Genomic DNA, 6,990 nt, shown 5'->3' with positions numbered 1-6,990 from the left:
TGTTTGCTTATAACTGGAGTCACTTAATCATGCAGATTTATGCTACAAGCTTTTGTAGAATTGTACAGTAAGGAAGTTATTTCCCTTAACCAGGAAATTAACGTTCTTAGAATTGACAAGACAGTTGACCCTGAGAGGTCAGCTAAATATCTACAGCGGATCTAAAATATTCATAATTAATTATAACTAGTTATGATTAATTATTCATATTTCCCATGAGCTGATTCGTTACACCTGAAACCCCTTGGCAGCGTGTACACGTGGATTTTGCTGGTCCGGTTGAAGGAAAGATGTTGTTAATAGTGGTGGATGCCCACAGCAAGTGGCCTGAAGTTGCTGTTATGCACTCTACAACTGCTGAGAAAACAGTAGTAAAACTGGGAGAAATGTTTAGCCGTTTTGGCTACCCTGACATTGGGCCACAGTTTACGTCACAAGAATTTGGTGTGTTCTTACAACGTTGTGGTGTACAACATCTTAAATCAGCTCCGTACCACCCAGCCACGAACAGTCTGGCAGAGAGAATGGTTCAAACATCAAACACGCTTTAAAGACAATCACAAGGAGAAGGGAGCTTTCAGCAGCGCCTTAATTATTTCCTGTTGGGATACCAAAACACCAGCCATAGGACAACAAAGGTTTCTCCAGCTTCTCTGATGTTGAAGCGTTTGTTGCGCTCTGGATTTGATTTACTGAGACCTTCCACTGTCAAAGAGGTGGTAACTCGTCAGCAACAGAACCAAGTTCACCGGAGAAACAGGAAAGCTAAAAGCAGACTGTTCCATCCAGGAAAACATGTTCTGGCGTGCAGCTATACTTCAGGACCAAAGTGGGTACCAGCAACAGTGATAGTACAGTATATGACACTGGGCCGGTTTGAGCTAACATCTGACAAGCATCTGGAAAAGACACTTGGATCAGCTGTTGCTGGGATCTGCCACTGAGGCTGAGTCTGCTGTTGCCACACCCATTACTGACTCTCCATTGTTTCCAGAAGTGATGGTGGACACACCACCTACACCAGTGGAAGGACCTACACCACCAGAGACTGAAAGCATTCAAATTAAATTTGTCTATGAAATAACAGGACTGAGATTGCGGATTTAATTTATGAATTTGTTTCATTTATTTTCTTATTTTAGTGCCAGTACACCGACACAAACGAATGACTTTGACAATGACCATTATTTATATACCATAAAATAAAACAAAGAATCAGTTGTAGAACCAGATGTGAAACCAGCGGCTGTAAAGGAACACAGCAATTTGGAAAGTGTTATATTTATTTTTATGACCACTAGATGGACACAACATAAACTGTCCGATTCTGATTTGTTGCCTATATATATTTTTGGCTGTCTCTTTACATGTTCTTTCAATTGTGACCCATATACGATTCATGTGTTTACACTTGCCATACCATCTGAAACATTGCGCATGCGTTGTTGTCATTTACCACCTCAACATGTGCTTCCTCCTGAGAATATTGTGACCTGTGCTGACAAAACAAGTCACAATGAGCAATTAAAAAAAAAAAAAAAAAAGACCTTCAAAATGATTTATGATTTGTTGGAATCGGACAAAAAAAAATGACTGAGCTACACCCGTTTGAAGTCTATAGAGTGAAGCCCTCCATCTTTTCTTATTAATTACTATATTAAAAATCACAATACAGCTATTTTTTTATTTTATCTTCGCTATTATAAACAAGAACAGATGCAAAAAAAATAATAAAAACGGTAGAATAAATAGCCTAGAAAGAAACAAATAATGCATTACCTTTATAATTTTATATCTAAACAAAAGCTTTCATGTACGAAAAACAAATAATCAAATGTAAAAATAACTTTGTGTTCATTACAAATAAATTGATTATTAAAATGACAAAAGCAGTTAAATGATGTGCAGCGAGTGATTCCCTCTTTTCTTTTATTGTTAGATTAACATTACTGATACAGACGTCCTATACTGTAATGCACGGATCTAATATAATGTTACACATCAGATGTTTTCCCCCAACAGTTCCCCAAGCGTTCACATAACAGATTATGTTTTCGTGTTTACTGAAATACAGTAAATCTGTATGTGTATGTATTTATCGGGATTGCGCGTCATCAGAAGCGCCGTTATATGCACGCACTTCGAATGACAGTCAGCGCGAGAAGCAAGCGTTTCTTTTATTGTTAGATTAACATTACTGATACAGACGTCCTATACTGTAATGCACGGATCTAATATAATGTTACACATCAGATGTTTTCCCCCAACAGTTCCCCAAGCGTTCACTTAAGACAGAACAGATTAGGTTTGCGTAAATACTGAAATACTGTAGTCCTGTATATGTGTGTATTTATCGGGATCACGCGCCGTTACATGCACTTACTTCGCATGAAAGTCAGCGCGAGAAGCGAGCGGAGAAGAGGTAATCCTCTCAGAAAATGTACAAATAAAGATCATTTTAGATGTTTAATTACTACTTGGAGCATTTTTTCACTTTTTGTTTTTTTGCCTGTAGCTGAAAATAGCCTGTGCGAATTTATGTTTTTTTTTCCTGTTTACACTGTCATAGAACAGATCCGATCTGTGTCACATATGAGCAAAAAATCTGAATTGGGTCACATTTAACTGACAGTGTAAACAGGGCCAAAGAGTGTGTGTTTGGTGTTCGCTTTTGTAGAGAGGTGCTGATGAGGGTAATCATAAACAGGTGTGGTTATCCTGGAGCATGAACAGGCGTAAGCCTGGACGGATTCTGGGAAATGTAGTTTGCTGAGGTGAAAGGCATGGTGAATGTAGATTGTGATCGTGACACCCATAAAGGTTTGTTACAATTTTATTTATAACTACTGTAGCGTCTGGACCAATCAAACACACAATATATATTTTGTTTTTATATTTAACAAATACTCTGTACCCCCTCTCAGTTAACAAGCCATATGAGGACCCATGAACCCTTCCCCCCCGAAATGCGTAACACCCCAGGAAGCCGAACAGGCCCCTGGTTGCATGGCAACCAACGCTGATATCACTGGGTTTATTGGCCAAAAGAATGCAAAGCAGGGAAAATCCCGTTGAGCAAAGCAGAGAGCTCACAACCATCTGCTGCTCTCCTGCCATCATCACTAGGTCAGTCGGAAATAGAAATGGACTTTTCTACTAATTAATTCATAGGCAAACCTTTCTTTGAATGAACACACATGATCCTTCAGGTCATTGGGTATATTATTGTCATCGTGTATTTGGTCTTTGAAATTGTATACTGTTATGCAGACTTATAATCGAAACACACTCCTGTCAGCTTACATATATATATATATCTACCATGTGTAGTATCTATGAATTCGCCTTCTTATGATCGAAACAAGCGTGTATATTATATATTGGTACATAGGCAATATATATTAGGGTCCTGAGAATCTTTAGTAATTTCGATTCAAGTCCATTTGCAAATTACCATGCTTAGAGACAAAGGGTCGTAAACCCTCCAGCAATTGCCACCTCCCGCTCGGAATTTCCATCTTTCTCATTGTTATACATTAAGTATCAGTGACACCTTTTTACAAAGGTGTGTTTGAACTAAATATCTGACGTTTCACTCAGGTGTAGATCTGCTGAATATGCAAATGGTTCTATAACTTCATAGTCCTTTTTTCTCTTTCTGTACTGAGTTAAGCTTTAACCCTTTCCTATACCAACTGTATGTGTGTGTATGTGTATGTTAGACTAGTTTAAGTGTTTATGTAGTTAATAAAACCTTACTTGTATCACACTTGACGTGGTTCATTGTTTGCTCATAACTGGAGTCACTTAATCATGCAGATTTATGCTACAAGCTTTTGTAGAATTGTACAGTAAGAAAGGTTATTTCCTTTAACCAGGAAATTAACTTGCTTAGAATTGACAAGACAGTTGACCCTGAGAGGTCAGCTAAATATCTACAGCGGATCTAAAATATGAATAATTAATTATAACTAGTTATGGTTAATTATTCATATTTCCTCATGAGCTGAGTCGCTACACTATTGTTTTTGGTATTCCGATTGAAATTAGACAAATGTAAATTCATGCTGTTACTTCATATTTCTGGCTATTATACAATGATCATGCATGATCTAAAAGTAAGCTAAAAAAGTAAGATGTAACAATTCAACGTGTTTTAAAACTACGTAATATACACAAATATCTGCATTAATGATAAAAATGGAGAAAGATATCCTGTTCCTGTTTTGTATTAAGTGATAATCCTAATTAAGTAAATCCTTTTTTTTAACCCTCTGGTGTCTTGAGTTTTTTTTTTTTTGGAGATTTGTATGTGTGTGTGTGTGTGTGTGTGTGTGTGTTTTCAGTTTTTAACCCCTTCAGACCTGATTTTTTTTCTGCTGAGCAAAAAAATATTTTCCCAGTTGATTTTTACTCCCTTCCAGCCTAGAAATAAAGGGGGGAAAAAAAACATTTTTGATAACTTGTGTTTTTATTGGTATTTTTTCATGTCCATTACAATGGACGCCACGACTAAATGAACGTAAAATGCCACGAAATCTTAGATTAAAAAAGGCTATGTTTTTAACATAAGAGGTTGGCGGATTGAATGGGTTGGATGATTGTGGGCAATGTAACCCCAAGAAATCAGTTTTGCATTCAGTTATCATGGAACTTCCAAACGCATTGCTAACTTTTAACATTGTAAGCTAATAAGAGATCACACAATTATTAACAAATAGAAAATAACAAAAATACATCTGCTGGATATTCCCATATATTCTCTCATTTGCGATGAGCAGCCTTGAAGCAGTTTCTGTGTGGCACAAAGCAAAGGTGGATGTTGCATTTGTCACAGAATACATGTGTTTTCCCTGTGCAGTATGGCCTCTTGCATCTGGTGGCCTCTGTCTTCTCATCATAATTCGGCATGTGGTCAACCATATCATACTGCACTTCAGGTAGAGGCCTTGCATCCTGAACTCGTGGTCTGTGGGCATGCGGTTGTGGTTCTGGAGACATACTGGGTCTTCCACGTTTTGCTGCCACTGATTATATAAGGCATAAAACTTTGTACTATATTCTCAACATCTACACTTACTCTCGTTTTCATCTGCCTCATTTCCTGAATACAAGCAGTCATAATAACATAACTCTCCATTTACCGAATTTCTGTGCGGTACAGACTAACAAGTCGATTGAGCAGGTCAACACCTCCCATTGCTTCATTGTACAGCTTGACCACCTCCGGACGGGACACCTTCAAAAATCTTCCCTGCTTTTTATCCCACCGCTGCACTTCATCCATTGTGCCGACACCAACAAAGTTGGAGGCGATGACGACTGATCTGCTGTTAAACCATTTGACCAGTGTGACCTTACCATCACGGCTTAAAGCTTCATCGCAGCTTCCTCGCGGCATTTTTGCCATCACTTTGTCAGATTGTAGAGGAGGGTTGGCAAAGCGACAGATCCTTGCTGTTCCAGCGGCATGAATTTTCTTCTCAGCCAACAGCTCCAGAAGATTGTACGTTGTGAAATAATTGTCAAAATACAACTTGTGGTCGGCCTCTGTAATGCGCTGGCTGAGATGGTACACCACTCCAGCTCCAAGCTGCGTCTTAAACTGCTCTGACACTTCCATTGTAGCTCCTTGGTGCAGCAGGAAATCATAGGCCATGCCACTTTTTCCACACAGGAAGTATATTTTCACCCCCCAAGGGTGTGGCTTGCCTTTTACGTATTGCTTGACAGAGAGAGATCCACGAAAGGGCACCATTTGTTCATCAACACAAAGGTTTTCCTCTAGTGGAAGCTCCAAGCATATTCTGTGCATGGCATCATAGAGAGGACGTACCTTATAAAACACATCATTGTTCTCTGCCGGCCTCTCCAAATTGTTGACCAAATGGAAATGTGATCGAAGCTGGAAGAATCTGTCACGGCACATGGTGTTTCGAAAAATACCAATGTCCATCCCGGCTTCCTAGTACATGGAGACTCTTGGCATTTTCATCACGCCCATAGCAAGGTGGAGACCAATGAGGGTTCTGATTTCCCCTGAACTGGTGGGTTTGAAACCTAGTGTGTCACTTTGCATAGCATAGATGTTGGTGCTGTCAGACATCAGATCGAAGAGCGCATCTGGTACATACTGTTTGAAGTATTCGTATGGGCTCATGGGATGTCTGTCATAAATCAGATGATTCTGAAAGGAAGTATAGATGATTGTGGTGAATGGCCTATGGCGCCACTTAATCTCATGCTTCCTGGTTATTGTCATCTGCTCATGATCATCTTCCTCTCTGTTCACTGTAATCTCCTCCTGATCCTCTGTCATTACACTTTCTTCTACCTCAACCTCAGCTGCCACCTCAAGTTCTTCAAGCATGCATGCATCTCCACTGTCCCTTATCTCTGTCCCTCGCCCTATCCAATAACAAAACAATCACATCTATAACTCTTTTTCCATGTTCTCACTCGTGACCTCATATGCATTTTCTGCAATTTACATATTATATAAGGCATAAAACTTTGTACTATACTCTCAGCATCTACACTTACTCTCGTTTTCATCTGCCTCATTTCCTGAATCCAAGCAGTCAAGATCGGATAACTCTCCATTTACAAGGTGTTCAAGGAAGTCTATGACTTTATACTCTAAAGGAAGATTGTGTGAAAAACAGGTTATATACATAAAATAAATCAATTGTGAAGTCATAGCTTAGCTATGAAATGCTTATAGGTATTTTGTTTCTTTGCATGAACTAACTGAGTGATGGCTAATATCTCTTGACTCCTGATGTCCATTGGGATGGACATTAAACTTTGAAAAAATCCTATAACTTAATGAAATGAAATATTTTCAAAATAACTTGAAATATTAACACTTGAAATTGTTAAAATTATGCTGAGAGAAAATGTATTAGGCTAGCATGAACATAAATTAACATTTTTAATTAAATATAGGCACTTACTCCTCCCTCTCTTAAGCTTCAGAGCCATGCTTGT

The sequence above is a fragment of the Sinocyclocheilus grahami genome, unplaced genomic scaffold (genome assembly GCF_001515645.1).
Source record: "Sinocyclocheilus grahami isolate Dianchi unplaced genomic scaffold, SAMN03320097.WGS_v1.1 scaffold689.1, whole genome shotgun sequence".
Classification (NCBI taxonomy): domain Eukaryota; kingdom Metazoa; phylum Chordata; class Actinopteri; order Cypriniformes; family Cyprinidae; genus Sinocyclocheilus; species Sinocyclocheilus grahami.
Note: the sequence above shows the minus strand (reverse complement) of the source record.